This window comes from Protopterus annectens, chromosome 1.part0 (assembly GCF_019279795.1).
Source record: "Protopterus annectens isolate FY-2018-M chromosome 1.part0, PAN1.0, whole genome shotgun sequence".
Lineage (NCBI taxonomy): Eukaryota > Metazoa > Chordata > Ceratodontiformes > Protopteridae > Protopterus > Protopterus annectens.
The window spans coordinates 1,988,589,149-1,988,616,189 of record NC_056725.1 but is presented as its reverse complement, the minus strand read 5'-3'; positions in this window follow the sequence as shown (position 1 = coordinate 1,988,616,189).

Sequence of the window (27,041 nt, the reverse complement as noted above, 5' to 3'; positions counted from 1 at the left end):
TTTTTACAGAATGTCTGGAATGTTTGCCTCATGCTTTTGATCTTGTCCTCTTAAAATTGTGGCTTTCTGGCAAATTAGTGGGAACTGAATATACTACATAATGATAGCCATTTAAGTTTCAGTCTTCCTATCTTTCGAGAAACGCATGGTAATTCAAAACATGTTATTCTAGCAACTTTCTAAGATTATGCAAGCAATGTTTAAAATGTGCCCCTGGTTTTGGGCTTTTGCCCCCCCCCCAATACATTTTGGCGTTTTACAGATTTCTTGTACTGCAAAGTTGAGAGATTTGAGTGTTAAGTGGATTTTACAAGGAGCTGCGAGCTCCAGGGGAAGAGAAGTTTAGTGCTACTTATGGCCAACCTGCTTGCATTATTAGTAGTGCACTGGTTAGTGTACTTGCTTTTGATGCCAGAAGGCTGTGGGTTCTACTCACAGTATGTAGATGGATTGCTGTTACTGTACTGTGTTGTACTTTAAAGGCTGTGGGTTCTACTCTCACAATATGTAGATGGATTGCTGATACTGCACTGTCTTGTACTTTAAAGGGAGTGGATGGTGCATTTCTGTGAATGTCCTCCTTTGGAGGACATACCTAGTAATTATGGACCTGTTATTGGTTTGCCATCCATTCCCTATTTAAATATTACTAGCTTATTTGTTTTTCAATGTAAAGTAAGCAATTTACTCTTCAAGGGCAACAGGCACTTTATATTTAATTGTTTTATCTACACATAAGGTTGTTTGCTGGTAGCAACTTCCCCATTAGTTACAGATCTCTTTAATGTGGAATTATTTAGATGGCTTTCACTTCTGCAGAAGTTGTGCATATTTACTGATATTGGTAAATTGTAATAACAGAAGTTAGAGTAGACTTTTATGGTGGAAATGTTCTGAATTGGGCAGTTTTGTCATTATTGGATAATACCATTTGTTTCATTGTTTACTGGAAAAAATCTTCAAAACAATAAATTTAAAACATGCTCTAATGATTGTGTTGCATTATATAAGGAATGTAATTTAATACGATCAGGAAGGTGTTTGCATGGTCCTAAATATGTGTGATTTGAAAACATCCTAAATATGTATGATTTTTGAAAACAGCCCAAAGGTAAACGTATCCAACACTGCCCAGATGCAAAGATGCATTTTCTTTGAATGTGGGTTTAAATGCTCTTTCAATGAATGTGAGTTTCAAGGCCAGAGAAGTTTTAATGCTTAGTCTGTTTTCATTGTGAGACTGTATTGCTTTGTTTAGCAGATGTCTATCAGTGTTTGTGCTATAAAATTTTAAAATAAAAGTTTTAAATGAAATCTAAATAATCATTAAAGAAGTAAAACAGTATGCATGTAGGTTTACAGGTGTTTACTAGGCTAATGACCACAAGGGCCTTTTCAAGCCTAGCCATGCATCCTGAATCTCTGACAATTTCTGATAACCTTGATAAGTGTAAGCATGGGCCTGGGAGATGAAACATTTACAGGTTACCTGTGTCCATTAGAGATGTATGTGCCAATCCAGGGATGAATTTCCAGTTTCCCATCCAATTGTCCAAGTTGCACTTGAATTGGGTTAGGGAGTAGCTCTGCTTCACATGGATGGGGAGCCTGTTCCGTAGATGGGATAGTCTCTAGGACAGGTAACCTCTCTCTCCAGCAGGTCCTATTTATAGCAGAGGTAAGGTTTAAGTCCTTAGACTGGGTAATTCTGATGCTGTTTGTTTTGTGGATATGCAGGAGGTCCATCAGAGAGGAGTCTGACAATGCCCTGTATGCCAAGAATAGATCTCGTCTCAAAATCCAGTATGATACAATAGAGGGATAGGGCCTTGAGGTGGTCTACATAGAACATTTTACTTATGCCCTGTGTTCTTTTTGTGAGGAACCTCTGTAGACATTCCAATTGTTTGATGTGCTTGGTTAGGTACATACCAAAGGAGGAAGAGTACTCCAATGATAGGTCTGATGAATACCAAATACAGTGGAACAATGACTTCCTTGGACTTAGATGCCATTCTTTTGCTTATAAGTTGTGCAGAATAAAATGATTTCCTCACCACTATAGACACGTGATGGTCAAAGGCTAGATTACTATGTGTGTGACCCCAAGTCCCTGACTAGTGGCCAACTCTAAGTTGTTAAAGTGTTTATGGTAAATGGGGAGAAATAGACAAGTAATGGGACACTGGAATGGCTGCATGTGGGGGTTGTGTATGAGGGTGCTCCATTTCACCATGATTTTCTGAGTGGGAAGGGGCGGCAAACTTGAAGAGAGCCCCGGGCGGCATAAACTATAGCTACACCACTGCTTTGTACATCCTCTAGCTACTGCAAAGGATTTGACATTTGTCTGGACAAACAGGGCTCATTACCTGAAATATTGAACAGCGACATTTAATCTTCTGCATCCATTATGTAGACATTGTTGCATAGTACTGTGATACAATCTTTTCAGTAAAATTGGATTGTAAAGGATTTCTGAATTTATTTACTCAGGCAGTTAATTCAGATGGCTAAATCTCTTATTTGTTAATGAGCTGCTTCCTGTGGCAAAGGTGCAAGGTTTGAATCTTTCCACCTTCATTTATCTAATGTATGATTTTGGATCACAGGATCATAATAAGTTACTGGGCTATTGGCCCTGAGGCCCTCATAAGCCTAGCCAATAGTTTAGCCCTGTTTAAACAAGTCAGCACCTGATAACCATGTCCAGCAGGGACACAGGTGGAATCCCATGGGTGTATTTTCTGTTTCCCATCCAGTTATCCAGGTTGCAGTTAAAAAAGGGGTAAAGAGGTACTCTGCTTGATGTGGAGAGGGAGTCTATTCCACAGATGGGGAGTCTCTGGGACACAAATATGTCCCACCAACAAGTCCTATTGGTGTCACAGACCAGGTTGAGGCCACGTTTGTGGGTTACTTGAATGGAGCTTGACTTGCGTATATATAGCAGTCCCATCAAGGTGGGGTCCGAGATTGCCTTGTATGCCAGACAGAGGTCACCTCTGAGGATTCTGTATGAAACTGAGTAGAGGGATAGGGCTTTTAGCCTATCTGTGTATGGCAGATGTTTGAGGATCTGGATTCTCCTGGTGAAGAATCTGTGTGATGTCTCAAGCTGCTGCATGTGCTTTGGGAGGTACATGCCGAAAGGGGCATTGTACTCAATAATAAAGCTTATAAGGGAAGATTGCAGGGATGTTCTGACCTCCTTGTCCCTGGATGAAATACCCTTACTTATGAGGTGGGTCATGTAGAAAGCTTTCTGTATAGTGGAACCAACATGGTGGTCAAAAGTCAGGTGGCTATCAACCTGAGTGCCCAAATCCCTCGCAACTGATTGCTTGCTTAGGACATCATTATTAATGTGATAATTTGTGGGGACATCACTCTCCCCAAAGGTGATGATGATACATTTTTGTGGTATTCAGCTTGAGTCCATGTTTCTGGCACCAGTCATTTGTTTCGGTGAGACCCTCTTGGAGGATGTTCACATCACTAGGGGAATCGATGACAGCTGACAGCTTGCAGTCATCTGCAACCTTGGTCAGCAATAGCCCACTGGTTTTGGCCTGCACCTCAGAAATGTAAATGCCAAATAACAGAGGCCTCAAGACCGAACCCTGAGGTACATAGCTCATTATAGGTCTACTGCTTGAAGTGGCTTCCCCTATTTTGATAAGGTGGGGGTCTATCAGTGAGCCAGTTTGCTACCTATTTGGTAACACATGGATTTATTCCTAGTTGAGAGAGTTTATCTATTATGCCAGAGTGGGGAATAGTGTCAAAGGCTTTGGCCAGGTCAAGGTAGGCAGTGTGCGCCGTCTTCCCCTCATCCTTGGCTTTGGTGACTGTCTCTAAGAAGTTGACCAAATTTAACAGACATGACCTCACCTTGACAAAGCCAAACTGCATAGGATTGAGTATTTGGAGGTTGCCAATGGCCTTGTTATTATTGAGGTCCATGATAATCCATTCCATAGACTTGCAGATCAGGCTAGTTAGGCTGATGGTTCTATAGTTTCCCGGATTGGTGGATGCTCCACTTTTGTGCAAAGGGGATGACAGTGGCTGTCCTCTACTCAGCTGGGATGAAGCCAGTACTCAGACTTTGATTGAATAGGGTGCCTAATGGTTCTGCAAGATCCTGTATGAGTTCATGTAGAATGCAGCCTGGGACGTTATCAGGTCCCATGGAGGCTGTATTTTTTGCCTTTGAAAAAGCAGTGATGACCTGCTCCCTAGATATAAGAGGAAGGGGTCATGTACTGGGGATGTCCTGATTTACTGATGGGGGGCAGAGGGGTGAAGTTTTTGCTGAATCTGTCAGCCAGCAAGGTTGCTATATTAACTGCATTTGTATATGTGGTGTCCTTGACCACCAGTTCTGAACAGATCTGGGTGCTTCCTTTGAGGTTGCAGACATATGTGAAGAAGGCCTTATGATTGTCTCTAGTAGATGTGGTCAATTTGGACTCGAAGTTTGCTTTGGAGGATTTCACTAGTGCTTTTATTTGCTTGTTCATACTAAGAGAGATTGCATCCTATTGAGGACCTGCTCCTTTTTGGTCCTAGACATCATTTTTTTCCGTTTGTTATAGAGTTTATTTATTGCAGATGTCCACCAGACAAGTTTACTCTTTCTTGCAGATGATGATTTAGTCCTATCAGGTATTCCTGATTCCATGCATCGATGTAAATGTTGGTATAGTTCTTTGGTGTAGTTTTGGATATTGGTGCCAGTTCCTACAGAGGGGATGGGGGCTGTGAAGCTGTTTATGCCATCCCTCAAGAGGCTGTAATCAGCTTTGGATAGTTTTTCTTTAGTTTGACACTAGCTATAGGGGGGGGTCAGGGGAGATGGTGACTTTGAAAGTGACCACTTTATGGTCAGATCTTACCAGGGAGGATGATACTGTAGTAATGCTGCAGTGGTTACTCATGTTGGTTAATCCCAAGTCCAGGATATTACCTCTTATGGGGGTATCATCTAGATGTTCCAAGGCATTTGCACTGACAAAACTGAGGAATCTCTGGACATTTGTGCTCTGGCATGAGTAGTTCTTCCAATCTCTGTTAGGGTAGCTTAAGTCACCTAGGATCAGGGTAAAGGACTGAATCTTGATACATTAAAAAAGAGGTCCAGATAGGCAGATTGCGCATCTTGAGTCAGATTTGGGGGCCAGTAGCTAACTATGATTTGAATATAGGTCTTGTCAACGGTTAACTGCACCTGGAGTGTCTCCTGTAAGTCGCACTGTTTGACCAGCCTGGAGGTGTGTATATCTTTAATATATATTGAAACTCCACCTTCTTTGGCTTTACTGCCCACTGTTTGGGGTCTGAATGTATGATAGGATGAGTAACTAGGTAATGCTGGGGTACTCTCTGCAGCTTTAAACCAGCTTTTTGTAACTGCACAGATGTCAGCATTTTCTAGGGTTAAGAATGCTTGCAATGAGTGCAGTTTCATGTTCAGACTCCTAGCGTTTAGCAGCATGACCTTTAATTTGTGTTTTGTTGAAATGTTTATGTTGGTAGTTTTAACCTCATCACTTTTTCTAAAAAAGACACTATGGGGAGGCAAGATCCTTTGCCAGAAGCCTGAAGCCTAATTGAGACAGATGCAGGCTATCACTGGCAAAGCATCATGGTCTGTCAATCATATCTTCCCAGGCTGTCATGTACTGGATCCCCCTGGAATGACACCAGAAACTAAGCCAATTGTTAAACTCAATCATTTTCCATTTGTATTAAGGCATTATTTTGAGTGACGGTAGAATGCTGCTTACAGCTAGGGACATACCTGCCTGGGACACATATTCAGCAAGCTCAATCATGTCTTTCTTCATGTAGTCCAGTGAGGTATATTTCAAGTTATTCACACCAACATGGACTACGACAGAGTCATAACAGTACCTGCAGTTGAGGGACTTGAGTGCATATGTGATATGGCGGATTCTGGCCCCTGGCAGACAACTAACCAAGACTGTCTCCTTATCCAGCCTGGTGAGAGGCACATCTGTGTGTCTCACAATGGAATTATTAATATGTTGAGTTTATGGTTAAGCCTTAGTTGCTATGAGGCACAGGTGTGTGGACTATGCATGGTATGTGGTGTGGAGAATTGTGGAGATCGAGTGTGTTTTTGCCTCAGAGGTCTCCTTTGTTTGGGTATGTTTTTCTTGAGGACCTCCGCATATGTGGGTGTGTGTTGTGCTGGAGTGGGGTATAGAGATTGTGTTGACAACCTTCTCAGTGCCAGATATACTGGCTTATGAGGGAGAGAGCATAGACTCTAGGTTCCTAATGTAATTCCATCTCTCACAAATTGTGTTCCTGGGTGGTAGTAGTAGATGATTGTCCATGTACATGAGGCAGTTGCCACACTGTCTCAGGATGCCCATATCAACCAGACTCACAAGAGAAACTGTAGGAAATTGTCCATCCATATTTGTCAGAATCTGAGGGAGAAAAGCCAGTGAGAGCTAAGGGGTAGGCCTAAAGCCCAAATGCTGAAACAGTATTGTTGTTAAAGCATTAAGCAAGTCACTTAACATGACAGTACTTTGGATCAATTGAGAATTTAATGTAGGTTCCTTAATGACCTCCTAGACTACATGTCTAGTAACTATGAACCTGTTGTTGTTATTTGCCAGCCGTTCCATATTGTATAGCTGATATAGTTTAGGAAATGGCTACATCATCAGCACACCATTTTTTTATGCAATGTAGGCAATTTATTCTTCAAGACCAGAAGGCACTCCATTTGTAAATGAACCACTGGAATGCAAAGTTGTTTGCAAGCAGCAACATATGCATTAGTAATAGTACTCATTAATGTGAAATTATTCAGAGAAGTTTTATTTATGCAGAAATTGACTTGGGATATGCTATCATGCAGGTAATATTTCTTTGTATTCTTATGCTCTCATAAATGCACTTCTATTTAAATTGTGCTACATATGGTTGGATCTTATGGTGTAATGCTAGTATTCTTTATACATTTTCATATAGTTTACCCAAAGTTACCAATAAAGTACTTATAATTTATTTCTTCATAACAATATGAGGTGTCTACAGAAAACAAAGTGGCTATAACTGCTGAAGGGGGTGGGATGATATCTGCAGATGAAAGCTCCTTACTCTCTATTCTGGACATTTTAAACAGTTTTTAATCTGAACCTTCAGGACTGTGTGTGTGTGTGTGTGTGTGTGTGTGTGTGTGTGTGTGTATTAATTAAGTTGAAATACTGTGTGTTTATGTGAAATAAATTTGAAATATGTTACTCTGGTCATTGTTAGTGTTATTATTTTTTGACAAAGGCATTTGAAAAAGATGTGATAAACAATGTATCTATAATTGCTGGGTTTGGGGAGATGTCTGTGGACAAAAATGACTGACTTTTTTGAGTTGAAAAAGTTAAAAAGTCAGTGTGTTTTTGCAGGACTTATGTGCATTAGTGCAAGGCAAATTAGAATACTTTACTGTGTCTTATTTTATCACAATCAGACATGACATGTAATATGTACAGTCCATAAAATGGTCATAATTGTTGACTATGGATATTGGTGGATTATAATGGCAGCAGTCTGTATGGCCTAAAATAGTTGAAATGTTCTGAAATGGGTACTTTCGTCATTACTGGTTCGTGCATTTTGTTTCATGGATTAATGGAAAAAATGTTTGAAACTACAAATTTAAAACACACTCTAATAAATATTGCTGTATTAAATAAGAAATATAAAATATAAATGTAAAAATAGTAAGATATAAAAAATAATTTAATGCAATCATAAAAGTGAATCAAAAACATATGCATTTGTATGCAATCTTAAAAATGTGTGCAAAGATAATATGGTTTGGAAACAGCACATGGCCAAAGATACATTTAATCCACTACTGGATTAAGAGGTGGTAGTTTTCATTCAAAGAGTGAAACATGGGTTTTATGGTGATATGTAAGGCAGATTTAGAAGTGATACTGTTAAAATACTGTTTTACTGTACATATTTATTATTTTGTCATACACTTATGTATTTATTTACTTTTTGTAAATTATTTCATAGGATCATAGGAGATTACTAGGCTATCAATCGAGTGTCCATTTTAAACCTAGCCATTTCATCCCAGTGTAATACCATAGAAATGCTAGTCAATACCCAAGAATGCATTTAGTGATGAATGCCCATGTCCATGAGGGTTTCATTAATAATAAAGAAAATAACAATTTACAGTACTGCCAATGCAATCGTCATATTTGTAACATGGAATAACAAAATACTTCCATCACACTGAGACTAGCTATCTACAGATAATCATATTCTTTAATCAGTTAATTATATCTCAATTACTGTGATCACTGTGTCATACTTTGCTTTACTTATCTTCTTTCATATTATTCATGCAGTCATTGAAGTGCAACAGTAAGCAAGATTCTTCATGAACTTACAACATGTTGGTGCACTAAGCTACAAGGATCGGTTTCGGGGATGCCTGATGAAATTTTGTGGAACATAACTGCAATTCGAGAACTGTAGAACTAGAAGTGAGCATGTGGAAGAATATGTATTTTATCTATGATGTAATACGACCCCTGCTCTGAGGTACAGCAATGCCAGAGTTAATATATACAAGTAACAATGGATCCCCAGTGTGGATGCTGCTTGATTTGACAGCCCTTGACTCTACAACTGCAAGTTTCTTGGAAAAGAAAAGTTGCTTTTTTATTTAAAAACAGTAATTTTACAAGGCAGATTCCCCACTTGGGCATTGAAGACTTGTTTATGGGAGGTGGAAAATGCAGAGGTTGTGAGAATGGAAACAACTGCTTCTGAAGCAGCAAGAACATGGTTAGCAATTCTGTTACTGGATGCCCTAAAAAGTCTGGACTCAGTGTCACAGAAGATGGCTAATTTAATAAAGCTAATTGTGCACATTATGCATGACAGCTGAGTGTAAATACAAAGCTCAATAAAATAAACTTGACAAATGGGCATCTAAAAGTACATTTTTAGACATAGGCGCGTTGCTACAAGCTACCAGCTTCACATAGGACAAGTGACTGTAAGAGAGCACCAAGCTATACTTAAACAGTTCCAAGCCAAACTGTACACAAAAAATAATAGTACAGGCATCTTTAATGGGACTAAAAGATGTACTGGAAAGTGTTGATTTTCCAAAGTAACTTAACAAGAGAAATCATGGCAAGCCTCAACCTAACCTTTGAAAGTCTTTGTAAGGAAAGGGTGCACCAGTCTTTCAGATCAACATCAATGTGGCCACAAACTCCAATTTTCTGTGTTCTAAGCTTTCAGTGTAAAGTTAAACTCCTTGAGGATACAAAGTAAGACAATTCACTAAAAAAAAGTCTGTATGGTGTGTATTTATCAAAGATGTTCACGACGAGCTTTCCAGAAGCAAATTATTTTCCAGTATTCACTAGCTGTGCTATGAGAATTGGGAAGCAACTATCCTAAAATACTAAACTAACATTCTGCAAAAATATAAAGAGAAAGGAGGGTGTTTAAAACCATCAAAGTTGCTTAGTCCTTTCAAAAAGATCAACCATCCATAGCAACAGTCAACAGTTCAGCTTCTCAATCAGTAAACTTTTTATTTCAAAACAGAATGGGAACACCAAATCTAATGTCCCTACTGCCCTTGAGAAATGTGTCTGTAACTTCAAGGTCATAGAATAAAAATTATTCCGGGAAGTCTGAAGTCAGGAGAAACTCTTCCCCCAATCAGCCAGGAGCATGAAGCACCTGTCATAAAAAAGGAACACAGGACAAAGGTTTCCCAGTTTAGATATCCACCAGTTTGAGCCATTTGCTGGCTTATGTCAATGTGAGATGAATTCAATAAGCCCAGCTTCCTCTTCCCAGGTCTTCCCAGGAAGAGACCTCAGCAGAACCAAGTATTGTGAACATAATCCTGTTGCACTTCCGGGACCAGAAAGATGGTAGCTCAGAACAAACAAGACAGACCCAAGAATAAACCTCTCATGGTAACATTTGGAGTCTCATTTTCCCACACAGAGATCACAACTGTTATTCATGTAGGCTAGTGATGTGGGATGCCACCTGCTGGAACAAAATGATTAAAAAGCCACATTTTTTTTTCATTGTCTGGATCTGCATAGCAGTTTGACAATGTTAACTATTATTTCCTTAGGTACACAGTCAGTTGGGAGTCTAATCGGCGCTCATTTTCTTTTTTTATACAGTTAGTGCTTGTTGGCATAACAAAATAATTACCATTGTATTGCAAATTATGTGTGTGGTGGCAGTTTTGAGGCTTCCCCTGCTTACTTAGAAATTGAATAGTGTGGCCACGGGCATAAATCCTAACCATAGGTTCATAGATTCATATGTGAGTACTAAGCTAATGGCCCTGGAGCCTTTACAAGCCTAGCCCATAGGATTACCCAGGCATCAAGCCACTCAATCTTAGTTCCCAGTGCCTCTCTTGAGTAGAGCCACTGGAGTAATCCCCCAGGTGAATTTTCTATTTCCCACCCACTCATCAAGATTTATGTTTAAGATGGCCAGTGAGGTGCTCTGTTTGACATGTATGAGAAGTCTATTCCATAGCAAGGGCAGTCTCTGGGTTATGAACCTGTCCCTCCAGCATATTCTGTTGATTGTGGTAATGAGGTTGAGGTCACTGGAGCATGTGGTAGGGATGGATTGGGATTTCTTTAGATGTAGCATTTCTATCAGAGCTGGTCAGACATGGCTTTGTAAGTCAAGCAGAGATCACCTCTAAGTAGGCGATATGAGACAGAGAATAGTTGGAGTTTTTTTAGTCTGTCCATATAGGACAAGTGTTTAAGGCCTAGGATCCTCTTTGTGAGGTACTTCTGTGGACTCTTCAGTTGTTGAAGGTGTCTAGTGGGGTACATGCCAAATGGGGCATTGTAGTCAATGAATGGCCTAATGAGGGAAGAGTAGAGGGAGACAATGACCTCTTTCTTCCTGGATGAAAAACCCTTAATAATGACATGTGCCACATAGAAGGACTTTCTGACCACAGTGGCAATGTTGTAGTCAAAAGAGATGTTGCTGTCAACCTGTGTTCCCAGATCTCTTATAACACCTTCTGTGTTCAGTGGACTACCATTTATGTGGTAATTCAAGGGAACCAGGTTTTTCCCAAGGGAGATGATGACATATTTTTTGGCATTGAGCTTAAGGCCATGGTTCTGACACCAGTCGTTGGTGTCAGTGAGGCCTTTTTGCATGATGTCAACATCACTTGGGCAGCTAATAATACCTCCCAACTTGCAATCGACTGTGAACTTTGTCAGCCAGAGTCTCTTCATGTCAGCCTGGACTTCAGAGAAGTAGATACCAAATGGGAGAGGACCCAGAATCATCTGCAGTCTGACTTGGAATAAGCTACTTTCACACTGTGGGTTCTATCTGTGAGCCAGTTTGCAACCTACCTAGTGATATAGGGGTTGATGTCTAGCTTAGTGAGTTTTTATATGATTCCTGAGTGGGGAATGGTATCAAAGGCCTTGACTAGATCAAGTTAGGCTGTATGAACCACCTTGCCTTCATCCACAACTCTGGTGACTGACTCAAAGAAATCAACCAAGTTGAGCAGGCATGATCTACCCTTCACAAAACCAAACTGTGTAGGATCCAAAGTTTGGAGATTCCCTATATTCTTGTTTATTAGGTTCATGATGATGCGTTCCATAGCTTTAAATATCATACTCATCAGGCTAATGGGGTGATAGTTCCCAAGGTCTGTAGTCGCTCCTCCTTTGTGGAGAGGGATAACTGCAGCAGTCTGCCATTTGGTAGCAACAAAGCCTGTGGTAAGGCTGTGAATGAACAGGGCACACAGGTGAAGTGCCAGTTCACGCTGTAGTTCATGTAGAACACAGCCAGGGATATTGTCAGGTCCCATAGAAGCTGTATCCTTAGCCTTGGAAAGTGCTGTTTTAATCTCTTTTAAGTACATTATTACATTAACTTACATACAAGAACATGCAAACTCCAAGGAATAATGGATTCTTTGCCACTTAATAATGGATGATTGGATATAATACGGAGTCTGTTTGACATTCAGCATGAGGGAACTAAATTGTACACCAACTTACTGTGTGATCTTGACCTTAATTAACAGCCTGAATGGGTTTCTTATAGCATTACAAGAAGTCAAGGTCCCTAAGCAGCACATGAGAGGTTTATTTTCCAGCTATTGAGGGCTTGTTTAGAAGAATCTAGCTCACTCTTCTAAGAGACGGTTGCCCTGTTAATACATCTGTGGTCAGATAGGGGACATCAAGTTTATATACATAATTCAGATGTATGTATTTTGGAAAGGTTCAAAACCTTCAAGGGCTGATGATAATTTTTCAGATTTTATAGTCCAACAGTGGTCCACCTACTTCCATACTCTTTTATAGAAATGGGTAACAAGAAGTGAGATATTGCACTAGTTAGGTTGTCAGTGATCTACCCAACTGGCAACCTATTAGCCTGTTTATACAGATTCAGTTTGTTTGGGGAGGGGGGGGGGTCAAGTGATATTAAATGAAAATTTTAGTATAGTTGCAGATAGTGCTTACACTGATCAAATGGCATGTATAGGAGAAATATTAGAGCTCAAACAGTTGTAATGGTGAGACTGGACAGTTTGTGATAAATTGAAACAAATTTATCCACATGAAGCATGTTAAAATGTCTTCCACACATTTAGACCAGCTACTACACAGACAGGGACTAATGATGGAGGTGTCTTGATTTACATCAAAAATAAATATACCTCAAGGCTGATCAAGCAGGACAATGCACTGGAGCTGCTCCTTGTTCAACTCACTGTAGGCAAATCCAATATCACTTCCTTGCAAGCTATAGGTCCCCATCTATGACCCTGGAAACCCATACCATGCCTTTAAACTTATTGGAAGCAGTCACCATCACACACAATACCATATTTATGGGCGACTATAATTACCCCACTATTAACTGGTAATCCTATACAACAAAAAGGTTACAGGCACAGAGATTCCTGGATTTTGTAAACACAAACTCCCTGGACCGGATTGTCAATACACCAACCAGGGGTGCAACCATATTGGATCTGGTCCTCACTAATATGGGAGAGTTCTGCACACTCCCTACTGCAATGTCTTCCCTGGTAAGGTCAGACCAGAAAATGGTCTCCTTTGAAGTAAAAATAAAACCTAGACCCCCTGCTAAATCTAGAATATTCAGGAAGTACTCTAAGACTAACTTTCTGTTATTAAGTGATAACCTGGCAAAATTTCAAGCCCCCATAAACCCTGAGAACAGTGCTGCCTATGCAGAACTATTCACAGAAACCCTGTACAAGTATGTTAATAGGTGCGTAGAGGCAGCTGTACCTACCAGAATGTGACAAAGGGGGATACTGTCAGTACAGCTACTGGAATTTTGTAAATAATTGTATGTCATTTGTAAATATCAACATGATTTATATAAGATGTTGTGTTACAAATGTATTAGAACTGTATGTCATATGTATATCAAAATGCTGGTATGGAAGTGTATGTTGAAAAGGTTTTTGCAAAGTGGTGTTTGAAATGTAACCACAGTGTGCCCTACCGGAATAGAACAGAAATGCACATGCACTATTGTAACTGTTTAAATGTATATATTTAACAGTGAAAACTGGAATACAGGAGGTTAACATCAGAAAAATAGCTAAAATTAAATTACTTTATGGCTATGTGATAATATATGGTTCCCAGGATTTAATAAAATCTGTGTAGGCACAGTGTAGAGCCTACACAGAATGTATCCATATATACAGCCATGGTTCCCCCCTGGCAGTGCACCATCTTTAATATGCATGGTGTATTGCTGAGGGGGAATGTATATTAATGATGGTGTGCTGCCAATGGAAAGCACAGGAACAGGGATATTGAATCTGTGTAGGAAGAGGTGCAGAGGCTACCCATTGTTCTGAATGCCTGGTCAGATGTTATGTACAGGGTGAGGCTCCCTGTAATGCTCCCCACTATTGTTGAAATCCTGTGAATTGTTTCAAATATGTAATATTTTATTTTTATGAATTCTTTTTTGCCTTTCTTTATGTTTGCACAGCACAGAGCGCAGCAATGCCAAGCTGTGCTCACATATAGACAGCTGACACCTGCCAGAAATCTAAAAATAGAAACTGGATGTCATTAAATATCATAATTACATATTTTTTTTTTGTAATTGCTGTTTGTGTGGCATGGAGCACCACATAGCCAAGTGGCACTCATACATATATAGCTGACAGCTGACAAACATCTAAAAATATAAACTGGATGTAATTAATTCTTTATTTATGGTTCTATTTAAGCATGTTTGCATGACATGGCATGATGTTTAGCAATGCTACCAGGTAGCCCAGTAGTATATGTGAAGGTGTACTAGTTTTCATAGTATTCAAGTAGCTAAATGGGTAGAATTGTAGCCTAATGCTTAGTAGGTCCTGAGTTTGAGTCCATATCAATGATAAGATGTCTGTAATTTAACTTATTATATATGTTTGATTTTAAAAACAAATTTGTGAAATATGGCACTGCTGTGCTGTGCCTAGCACTGCTTAAACATGCTAAAGGCTACTGCTGTTTGTGCAGTGCTAAGTTAAGTTGTGCATGTTTTCAAACTGCTTAGCTGTTTGTTCACTGCTAATCGATGCAGTGCATTTTTGAATATTGCTCAATGATGTGTAATGGTGGGAAAACAGCCTATATTAGGTGCAATAGACGGGAATTCTGCACCATTCATTGGAGTCTCATCATCTGTTGATATCACAGGTGGTGCTGATGAAGGTGCATGCTTTCTGGCACAGAGATGGGGTATTCAGGAGTCCTGGATCTTTGTTCAGCTCCTGGTAAAAAATTGTGAACTCGAGCTGATGGAGGACAGTTTCCAGGGCTTAGAGTGTAAGGTATAGGCCTGACACCGATTGACCAGGGAATTCACCAGTGCTACTGGTATCCCCTGCACAGGTGAGCAGTGTCACCACCATTTTGATGACCTATACAGGAGAAATAGGGGAACCTTAGACAGCTGGGTCCAAGAAGCATGAGCTGGGAATTCCCAACAAATATGTAAGTATGTTTTCCACTGTTTTATCAAACTTCAAGCTGAATGTCTGCAAAACTGATATGCATAATGGTGTGCTTCTTTCCCAACAGCTGCAACTGAGAGGGCTCACAATGTTGAGTCCCTTGTCAGGCACCTGACCAGGTTGTGCCATGAATGTGGTAAGTACAGATTTATTAAGCTAACTATAGTGTAATAAGCAAGAAAGAGTAAAGCATTTACTGCAATAAAGTATACACAATAAAAACTGTAGTGCAATAAATGGGAAAGTAGCACTGTAGTGCAATAAATGGGCAATTAGAGCTGTAGTGCAATAAATGGGCAATTAGAGCTGTAGAGCTGTAGTGCAATAAATGAGCAATAACAACTGTATTGCAATAAACAACAAATCATACCAATAACAATGGTGTACAGCAGGATTGTGTTGCCATAACCATTGCAGTATAGCTGTATGCATTGCTTGATTGTGGTAAGGTTGCTGCAGTTAAGTGTAACACTGTCTGCAGGCCAATATCAGTCACATAATGCTATCTGTTCCTCCTACTCCAGGTATTAAAGGTATATGGGTGAGGTAGCCCACTCTCTTGTTAGATATTGTGTGTGGACTTCACAGACATTTATCAGCAATACCAATAAAATGTTAAGCAGCATTGTTGATTCCCAAAGAAATCTGTTTTAATAAATGCAGTACAGCTGTATTCCATGCAAGTGTGTTCTACTGTCACTGCAGCCAAGATTAGCACTGTAATAGTTGTAGAATGCAACATTAATTCATTCACATAATGCTCTCATTATCTCCCACTCCAGGAACCAAAGGCATATGGTAGAGGTAGCCCATGTTATGAGCAGATATAATTGTGTTTACTTTTCACAGACTATCAGCATTACCAATAAAGTGTTAAGCAACATTGTTGATTCCTAAATAAATCTATCTAAATATTTCCAGTACTGCTGATTTCCTTGCATGTCTGTACTAAGCTGCTGCAGTCAATGTTACATTTTTTGCAGATGTTCCGTGCAGTCACATCTATTGAACTCTATTCCCATGCCTTCCAACTAAGGCATGACAGATGTCAAATTTATGTACTGTACACGAACATGCCTCTCAAGTGTCACGATTTCTTGCAATCTAATTAAAACTGCCTAATCCATCTGTCACAGGATTACCAAAAAAATGATTACCTGGAATGCAATGTATTACCAAATCCGCTTACAGAACACCTTGGTAGTTATAAATGCCCACATTATGTGAAAGTGTTCTGTGTAGTTGTGTACTTGCATTTGTTATTGCTTGGCCCATACTGACCCATGCTAACAGCTTGATATGTATGTACGTACTACATCAGCTATAGCAGAACTGTAGTCACAGCACTCAAAACTGACACTACACACTTGTAGAGTACTTATTATCAGTGTTTTCAGGGATATAGTCTGCATTGTCAGTAATAGAATGTTTTGCTCTCGCTGTATCGCTCTCCCCACCCCTTATCTTCATTTATTTATTATTATGATTTAATATTATCATACTTTGTTTAACTATATTTTTGCAAAATGTGATGCATTATTGTTATGTTTTATTATGATTCAGTAGTAACATATTTTGTTAAACTAACTGTTTTGTTGGTCTTATGGTTTAATTCATTCTGACATGCTAACATACTGACTGTTATGTTACTTAATGTTGTGTTACACATAATATACATTAATATGTATTTGGATTGATAAATATGATGTTCCATTCTGTTGATACTAACAACGGTTTGGTTATTGCTAACCTTAACTTATCGCTATACGTCATTTACCACAACATGTCAAGGTAGGCCGGTTTCGGCTGATCCGTCTACCTTGCCTCATCTGGCTGTGGCATACCATTGGTGCCTCTTCTGCTGCCCCTGCACTACCTGCAGCATTGGGTAGTACCACCCCAAGGGGTGGGGAATAGGCTCACCTCTGGGAGTGGTGGTAGAGGGGGGAGTTGTCACCTGGGCTGAGCTGCCAGTTTTGATGCGCAGGATAGTCTATGGTAGGTTTGACCACAGCCTGCACCAGATCAAGGACATTCTGGCCAACCTGCTGGGGCAACCTTGCCCCAGTGCCCAGCCTCCACCACTGCCACCCCCAGTGCAGGGATAGAGCAGTGCAGAGGGTCTCATGGGTGAGGATGTGAGTCACACTGCTGCCTTGTGGAGACATATAGGACTTAGAATTCACAGCATCCTCCCTATCCAAGGTGTTCACCCCCTTCATGTGTCACACACCACCCCATCTGCTGTCTTGCTTGTCTTTCCTGTCTACTAATGCATCCAAATCTACCCAACTTACCTACTCCACACATACCTATGTCCCTTCCCCAACATCCCACTCTCACCTTAAAATAAAAAATGGGCACCTGTCACAAAAAAATATATATTGTCTCATACATAGCTCTCTATTTCACACACATGTCCACTGGACACAGTTCAGCCCAATTGGGTTGACAACACAGTTATGTTGTCCTCAACCCGCTCTCTGGGGTTGAGAGTTCAAAGTCATGTACAAATTCTATCAAAGTGCACAGTTGTTGCTTTGCAAGAAATGGGTAGCTATGTTTCTTTCATACACTCTTTCTGCACATCCCTACCTGCCTTTCTCTATGGTTTTTCCCCTGCTTGCACCCCATTTCACCACTTTCTATCTCCCCATTTTTCTTTTCTTTATATTTTTTAACATGGTATTGTGCAATGCATCATGTCACTTTGCTTTGCTAAGCTCAGCTAAATAGAACTATATTGAATATATGTGTCTTTAAAATTGTAATACACACTTACAAAATAAACAGCCATCCCATATTTTGAACCCAAGACCATCATACCTGCAGAACACTGCATTAACCTGCCATGCCACACAACTCTTAATTAGAACAGGTGGTTTAAAGAAAACATACTAATTGCCAGTTACAGTCATTAAGCGTGTTTCAGTGGAGCTGCGTGCCATGCAAACTTGATTAAAAATAATGGAAAAAATGGGAGTGCACCTTGAACTCTGGTGGAATAGTACACCACTAGAAAGCCAGAGACATAATAATGGGTGTAAGTGAGGCCTGTGATAGGAGGTAAATATGCCCTTTTATCAGCAACATGTAGAAAGACAGCTGCTAAGGCATTAATGGCAAAATAAATGCTCAACTGGGACCCTGGTGCAGAAATACATCCATATAAAACTATGCACATACTGATGGATGTAAAAAATGTTTGTCACACCCTGCATGTGTGCACATATATCTTTTAAGGACACCTGCTGTAGCAGTGACTCAGTAGCTCAGTCTGTTAAATCCCTTGCAAACAGTATATTTTGCCACACGCAGCCCTGGGTTCAAATGCAGTGTTGTGTAGCAGTGGAATTATAGCATTGTTATATTTATCACACTTGTCACTCAAGGACACAACATACATGTGTCCTAGTACCCTGTTAGTGATAGTGCTGCCTAATATACTTACCTTAAACACATGCCTTAATTGGACTGCAAAGGGTAGACTCACTCTGGCTTTGCCTCTATAACACGGCTGACAAAACTCCCACAGTTACTCCTTACCACTTGTTGTCCTCCAAATTGTTCACACTCTCTGCCTATGTCTAGTACCTGCAACAGCAACTGAAGCCTGTAGCACACCCATCTCTATGTAAAAATTGCTGCCATAGACATACCCTCTGTGATGAAGTAGTCTCCTCACCCCAGTAATGTCCAGCACAACATATCAGAAAGGGTCCCTAATCTACATGAAGGTCTTATATATTGTGCTGTGGTAGCATGTGATTGGCTGATGATAGTGCAAATCAGCTGTGTTGGCTGCAATTAGCATTTTAGAACCACAGATTGGTTAAGAGGTAATCACCTGCTGATGAAAAGCATGATAAAATGCCAAACAGCTGGCTATGGGAAACCAGTCTGTATGAGACTTTCCTGACACAGAATATGCTTATGCAAAATATTAACTATCAGCACATATCAGCAGAGGAATACTGCACTCCACCGGGTATGTAACCATTTTTTTTACATCTGGATGCAGATGTGTGAATACACTTATGGGAGACAGGGATCACAGCAATAAACCATTCTTAGAACTGTGATAGTGACATGCCAATGATCTCCAGATTTGTTACACATACAGATGATTTGCTATACCTCAAATGTGGAATGTATAATGTCAGTGTGGCGCACTGGGCTCATGGGACTCCCCTTTTATAATGGTAGTAATTGCACACTGCTATTTGTTTGGCACAGTTGTTTTCACATATTATTGGGGGGTGGCCCTTGAGGACATACTGCAATAGACTCCAGTGTGGGCCATATGATCATACAGAAGTATCTGTCATGGCACACATGGGAATACCTAACTATCGATAGTATTCTAGTCATATCCACACACATAGTATGTTTGCACACTGGAATATGACATATGGATATTTCCAGCCATTCTGTCCTTGCTGTATCTCTACATAGTGTACTTCCATGTATGAGAACCTGACATGTTTTCCCATGTTGCTGTCTTTCAGGAAACATGTATGCATAATGGCATGTGACTTTCAAAGATGCAGAGAATGAGTTGATACTCAAAGGGCTACATCAGCACCATGAAGGCCTACTGTCCAGGGTGAGGCACAACAGGGAACAGCAGGATGTATTGTGGACTGACCTTATCTGTGATGTCAATGCCACAGGTCATCAGATCAGGACATATGAGCAGGTGCAACAACAGGAAACAGACATGATCAATGCTGCACGCAGAAGATCGGCAGATGTAGCCAGGATTTTGGCACCACTGGTGGAGGGTGGAGGCAGAACAACCACTCTCACCCACAGAGGAATTCCTGGCAAATCTAAGCACATACGACAGCTCCCAGGCATCCATCACACCCTACATCATGTATGCAGGTACCACAGTTTCCATGGCAGAAGAGCGTGCAGGTTAGCTCAGGTTGATCAGCACTGCAATACTGTAGCATTCAGTGTGTGAGGGCGTACATAGTCTTATGTGGCTGTCAAGTCTGAATGTTTTGGGGGGGAGAAAGGTTTAACTGCAGTTTGACTGTCATGCTCATATTTTGATCACTGTAAAAATTAACACAGTAACTACTATGAATGTGAGATATATGGATGTATTACCATGTGGTGGTACTGGCATTACCTCTCCCTCATCTTTTCACAGGTCTGTCAGGTATCACACAAGCACGTGGTCCTGCTCCTGGTAACCATGACACTGTTTTGCTATTGATGTATGTTTACAGCATTATAATCCCTAGACTGTCATCCCAGGCCTGCTGCCTACATTGCTGTACTGTTGGCATGATTGCCAAATGCGCACATATTGACTGGCTGTGCACATGTTAGACTAATACCTATGCCTTGTAGGTGTGACCACACTGATAGATGTGACGGTATTATCATGACAGTACAGAGTGTCATATGTGTCAACTATGCACAGTCTACACTAATGTCAAAAGTGTACCTCACTGTTGTAGATGAGATTGCAGTGCAATGAAAGTTTATTTACAAGTAACTACAGCTGTTAGTGGGAAGAGTACTTTCCTCACTCCCTACTATATGAGGTTGGGTTATCAACAAGTCTGTCATAGTGACAACAGTGTATACAGCCTTACATATATCACAATATAGTACTTCAGAGCATAATAATGCATGTAGTAATGTATTACTTTTCCTTTGTTATTACAGGTGACCTGGGGGGATTGCTCTCTGTCCCCTACACAACCTGATGTCAGTGTCTCCTCAGACTCTGATGATGAAGGTGGCCACAGTGTGGCACAGGTGGGGGATTCAGGAGCTGAATCTGTCCCAGAGGTTGACATCCTTCTTCTGCCCTCATTGTCACTAAACACAGTCAGTATCCCCACACATACTCAGTCCCTGGAGTTCACATATATTGGACAGTCATTAGGGTGGGGACATTGGACATGAAAGTGTGGCAACTATGGCTTCAATGAGTGTTGATACCGGCCATAGCCAGAGAGCTGGCAAGGCCCCACACAGGCGGATTGACAGGGGTGCTTGTACGAGACCTGCTGTCTGTCTGACACCTGTTGCAGGTGTCACATCATTGGTCACTTGGCGCATGTTTCAGGCCATCATGGAGGCACAGGCACATTCTGTATGGAACACCAGATGCATGCTTAGGGTTATGGATGCACCACAGTCTGACATCTGTGATTGCCTCTACTGCATTAGGGACACCCTGGATTGGTTGAATGATGCAGTGGATAGAAGGTGGGCTGAGAGAGAGTCTGTCTTGGACTACACATTGTCTGTACTGGAACATGTAGTTGCAGTTTAGAATTGGACTTGTGGATGTAGGTCAGCAATCCCATCTGCTGATAGTCCACTTCTCTGTGCACAATCACGGTCCAGTAGTGGCAGTATATCAAGTGCTACAGTGGAGAGTGTGCTGTCCACACCACAATGTGGCAGGGCATGGGCTTTTGGTACTGGGTGTTCCCATGGGGGACATGGTTTCAGTAGACACCAGTCACTGTCAGGTACTAGCACCACTTCTGACTTTGGGCATGGGGGTGCCAGTGCAACTGCTGGCATTGTCAGTTCCCATGTTTGGGGCCAGATGCAATGAACTGCCAACTCCACCATGTTTGGTCGAACACTGTCCAGCAGACACAGATGTAGGGCTAACTCTGAGTTTGACTGTGTACAAGCAAACACTCACACACCACTGTCAAATTCAGGTCACCTACAGGCACACACGGCACATTTCCATGGTCCTTCTTACCTACTTCCCATGCTGACTCACACACATGCTGTCAGACATTTGGGTTAGCCTAGGCCTCCTGCACACCCACACAACACCCTGTGTAAGTGGTGATACCTGTGCTACATCCTTGTCATCCTCACCATTGATACATGAAGATGAAACTATGTGTCTGATGCACAGGGTGACTATATTAGTTACCATGTACTTGTGTAATGCAGTGTTGTTTTGCCATGCCACTTGTAGTGGTTAATGGCAAATACTGTATGCTGGAATTTGTCATGAATAGACCACATACTTTTGTGCACCTTCTGTTGTATGATGTTATAAAGGCTGTATAGTTACATGATGACAGGTGTGTCATGTTTATGTTTCTGTTTCAGGGGTCTGTTGAGATAATCTATGGATACACAGTGGCAATGAAGCAGCACAGAATGGCATGTCAGCACAGCAAAAATAGTCTTCAGCAAGGTACAGCACCATAGGTTTATATGTGTATAACTGGCTAATAAGGAGAATGGTGGCATTCAGCATACTCATGCATCCCTAATCTGTGAACAGGTCTGCTACCCTTGATATATGTCACCAGGGTTTTGGAAACTCACACATCTACAAGTTGTGGTGATGAAGATGACCGATCTACAAATATCCTGTGTCCAATACAGACAGCTTCCCGACACCAGTTATGATTATCATGTTCTTCATCCCATTGTGTAATCTGCACATGGTATGTGTCACAGCTGATGTGTGCTTCAAATGCATGGGGGGGTCTGTTTCATGTAGGGTGTACTGCCTGTGTTACATACCTGTCTGTAGAGCATGTACTATGTATGCCACAGTGATGCTGTAGGTGTGTATAACAGGTGAGACGTGTTAGTCCTGTTATGGATACGCGGGATGTATACAGTGGATTCAGACACCTCCCTGTGCGGAACTATACACATCCCCTCCAAAGCATGTATGAGACAGACTACACATGCACGGTCATGATATGGACTCCATAGGACATGTTATCTACACTGTGTATTGATGTACCATGGAACCTGTGTGGCTGCTACAGTTGTCCGATATGCCTGTGTAGTGACATAGCAAGCGTGCAACTGCACATGATGATAGCTGTGATGACTGCCACAGTCAATGTAGCAGTGACATTCTGGAATTTACATCCCAAACCTGTCAGTATAGATTGTACAACAGTGAATGCATCCCCACATCCTACTGACCAGTGAAAGAAAAAGGCTACATTACTCTCTGTGTCTATAACTCCAAGTGTAATGGCTCAATTGTGTGTGGTGTACAGACATTAGAATATTTTGCAGGGGTGGATGATTTCCCGCAGGACAGTATTGTGCAGTCATTGGCATTTAATCTTTGTCAGTGGCTCAGAGAACAACTGACTGTGCCTTAGGCCATCCTGGATAACTGCTTGCTGGTTGTGTGTGGAATTCTGTGACAGCTCCTAATATTGCAGTAACCTGCTAATGAACTCAGTTAGAGGTCACTGACAGTGGCTGTGACTGCAGAGAGAGGAATAGGTAGACAGGGTATGCCAATAATGGAGGATGGTAAACTCCACTGGTGACTGGCATAATTGCAGTGTAAGTTACCTAATGCTATCTTTCCAGAGTATGACTGTCAGACACTTGCCTATCCACCAGTTGACATAAGACTTTGTACATGACATACACAGTTTCCATCTAGACTTGCTGGCCTAATATTGTCATACACCTTGCCAGGCCAAGGTTGGTGGAGTGAGACATATGTCCGACATCCACTGCATAGTGTAATAGTCAATGGGTTCCACCAGTTACAGTCAGTAGGAGTGATCTGGCCTTGAACAAAAGTAATAGTGTTTGGTCCAGTGTGAGTAGGTGTATGACAGTGTTAGTGCTCATATCCATGCTAACTCCTATCATGACATTTCAGATGACATGACTCAGAGATCTGAGGACACCTCTTGGCACTACATGCTAGTTGTCCTCTGTGCAGGTAAGTACTGCAGTAACTTCCAGCATGTTACAAGAAGAGAGTCATGCAAGGTGTCTGTACAGAGCACAGACAAAGACATTGGGGAAGTGTAATATGTACACACTGTGTTGCTCAGTCATGCTGAAGCTCACTTGCCCAAAGAATGGTCCAGGTCCTTACCTACAATGCTCAGCAGCAGTGCTGTGACAACCCCACATGGGGAACTAACATATTGCATCATGTGTTCACCAGTATGGTTGACCAATACAGCACCCCCAGTGTAAGGTTTTCCCTGGTGGGATCTGGCCACAGATCAGTCTCCTTAGAACTACTGGCATGTACCCCCCCCCCATTGCAGACAATTCAAGAAAGCTATTTCTTACCTCCTGTGGGATGGTTGACATAATGTGACTGCACCTCCCCCTTCAGATGGGACAGACAAGTATGAAGAGCTCTACACCCATGCAGTATGTCAGCAGCATTACAACTGCATGAACTCAGCTGTATGTGACAGGAGAGACACAGGTTTGTCATGCTCAGCAAACTTGACTGGTGGCCAACTGCTGTTAGCAGGCTGTACAATAACAGCTGCACAGTGCTGTAGGACTGTTGGGCCGAGGGTGCCCCCCTAACATCGAGGCACTACCTCCTCAGCTATAAGAAGCACATAGTCTTGTTATGATGTTGTGTTAACATAGCAAGTGACAAAACTAGCAACCGACACAAAGCAGAACCACAACACACAGTGTAGTTACATGTGTGACCTCAAAGGATAGGCCAAGATTGTCTGTAACCTCATACTTTATGCTGCCATATATGATGAGTCTGTACTCATACCTAACCTGTACTCACACACCGTCTTCGTCAATTGCACTCCCTTGTCCCCAACACATGTGACACATACCATTCCTACAACCTGTCCAATAACTTCCATATTTAAAGAACAGTTCATAACTGGTCTCTCATTGGAAGATACACAGCATCTACTGCACATGCTAACATTCCATGCTGCATCCCACATGTGATCTGACAAGGATTACTAACACCATTGGGATAACCTTGCAACCATACTGACACCACTGGCTGCATGCCATCTGAGTGGAGAATAGCAACTGTGATACTCTTGCACAGAGGTGGTGCATTGACTGACCAACATAACTATATACCTCTTTGCCTAAGTATCCATATCTGTATGCCCACAGGGGCAGTCATCATGGAGCTGATCAGTAGACATATATGTGATCTACACACAGTGAAGTGTACACAGTTTGGATGTGTGACAGGGAGAGCATGACTGTTACAAGTGGTGGACATTTCTGAGGCAGTCACCAAGGACCTGGGTGAGGGTACATCAGGGCATAAAACCCGCTAGAGTGAGCCAAGCCATCTGACTATATCCCCAGCTCAGGCAATATTTACAAAGCACCCACTTAGGCATCCATGATACTGTCATTATAGGGGTCACCAAGTAGCCCATTGATGGCACACATACACAACATAGGGTCAACCACCTGTAATAGCTGATTTCTAAGCAGCAGTGCTCAACAGGGCACAGTCCTGGGTCATCTACTGCTTGAAACACAATCAACCACAATACACATGACTACTGACTGACTGTGGATAACAATGTTGGCTGATGCCTGCAAATTGTGAGCACTCATACAATCTCTGTGGTAGGTCACTATTCTGCAAGAGGGTATTGTTAACAGATGCCTGTTGACATACTAATTGCCATAGACTTCTTGCAAATATATTTGCAATATCATTTCCATCAATTAGACCTATGTACCTAGTAAGTAGCATATCAGTTGCAACATGTGATGTACATATTCAGGGGTGAAAGAACTGGGCACACAGACCTGGCCACACAAGTTTACACCTAATGTGCCTCAGATCACCATGTCTCTGTAGTAGTATGGCAGGAATCATATGGCATACTTGAGGCCACAGTCACCTTTAAGTGAAATATTCATAACCTCCAAGTACTCTTCCCTCATTATGCCAATATCTGAGTACAATGGCCATTTTTGATGTACCTTTCCAAAAAGTACTAGCAACTGCACAAAACAGTATGGTCCTGAAAAGGACACTTCACATCTTTAGAATGTGTTAAATGGGGACGATATGCAATGAGTGTTATTGTCGCCTGTGGCATATAGACTTGTCAGAGGTGATCTGTGCCTTGCATAAGGGGCAATGTGTGACATTGCCTGATTGCATATGCTCCCTATCTGTAGGAGGCATAGTAGATGGATATCTCACTGTAAGGACAATAACCTCATATGTGATGTTAGTACTACATGCTTGTGGGAGAGGTTAGTCTAACAGACTTAAACAGACCCTTGAAACATAACCCTGCCTAATGACATACAGAGCACCTTAGTGTACCTCAGCACATGCCAACTGTATGATCAGCTGGGCAACTGTCATCTCAACACACAGTCTGCCTGTGTCCTTCATAGAGCAGGGCAATATGTGCTGATCCTGGAACTATGAATATAAAGATATCTATTATTGTGAGGGCTGTATGGCCATTATGTTAGTGAAGTTCAAATGTCCTATGGTTCCATGGCATGCTGTAAAATGTTCTAACAAGCTCACACACAAACATTGCTACATTAAGGCTAGCACCACTTCCAATCCCTGCGTACAGGACACTACAATCCACACATGTAGTGCAAGTTGGCTGAATGTTGATGAGAATACTTACCTATGTACTTGTACACATTACAGTGAATTACCAAGGTAATCATATTTATCAATTGAAGAACGCACACACACACACACACACACACACACACACACACACACACACACACACACACACACACACACACACACACACACACACACACACACACACCAAGTAGCCTGGAGTATGATTAGAACCCATACCTATCTAGTCTTGCATACAATAGCGCACAGAACAAATTTAACATGCAATGGCTTAAGCCTCATATAAGAGTGTCAGCTGGTAATCTTAAGGTGCATGACATCATCAGGCATTGTTGAAGATTGCAGTTTGGAAGCCAGCAGCAAGTTACAGGACCAAAATGTACATAACCATTGCAGGGGTATAGCCCACGAGGGCATGAACGTTGTTTTGCAGGGGAATACACACACACACACACACACACACACACACACACACACACACACACACACACACACACATCAAGTAGACTGGAGTGAGATTAGAAACCCTACCTACCTAGTCTT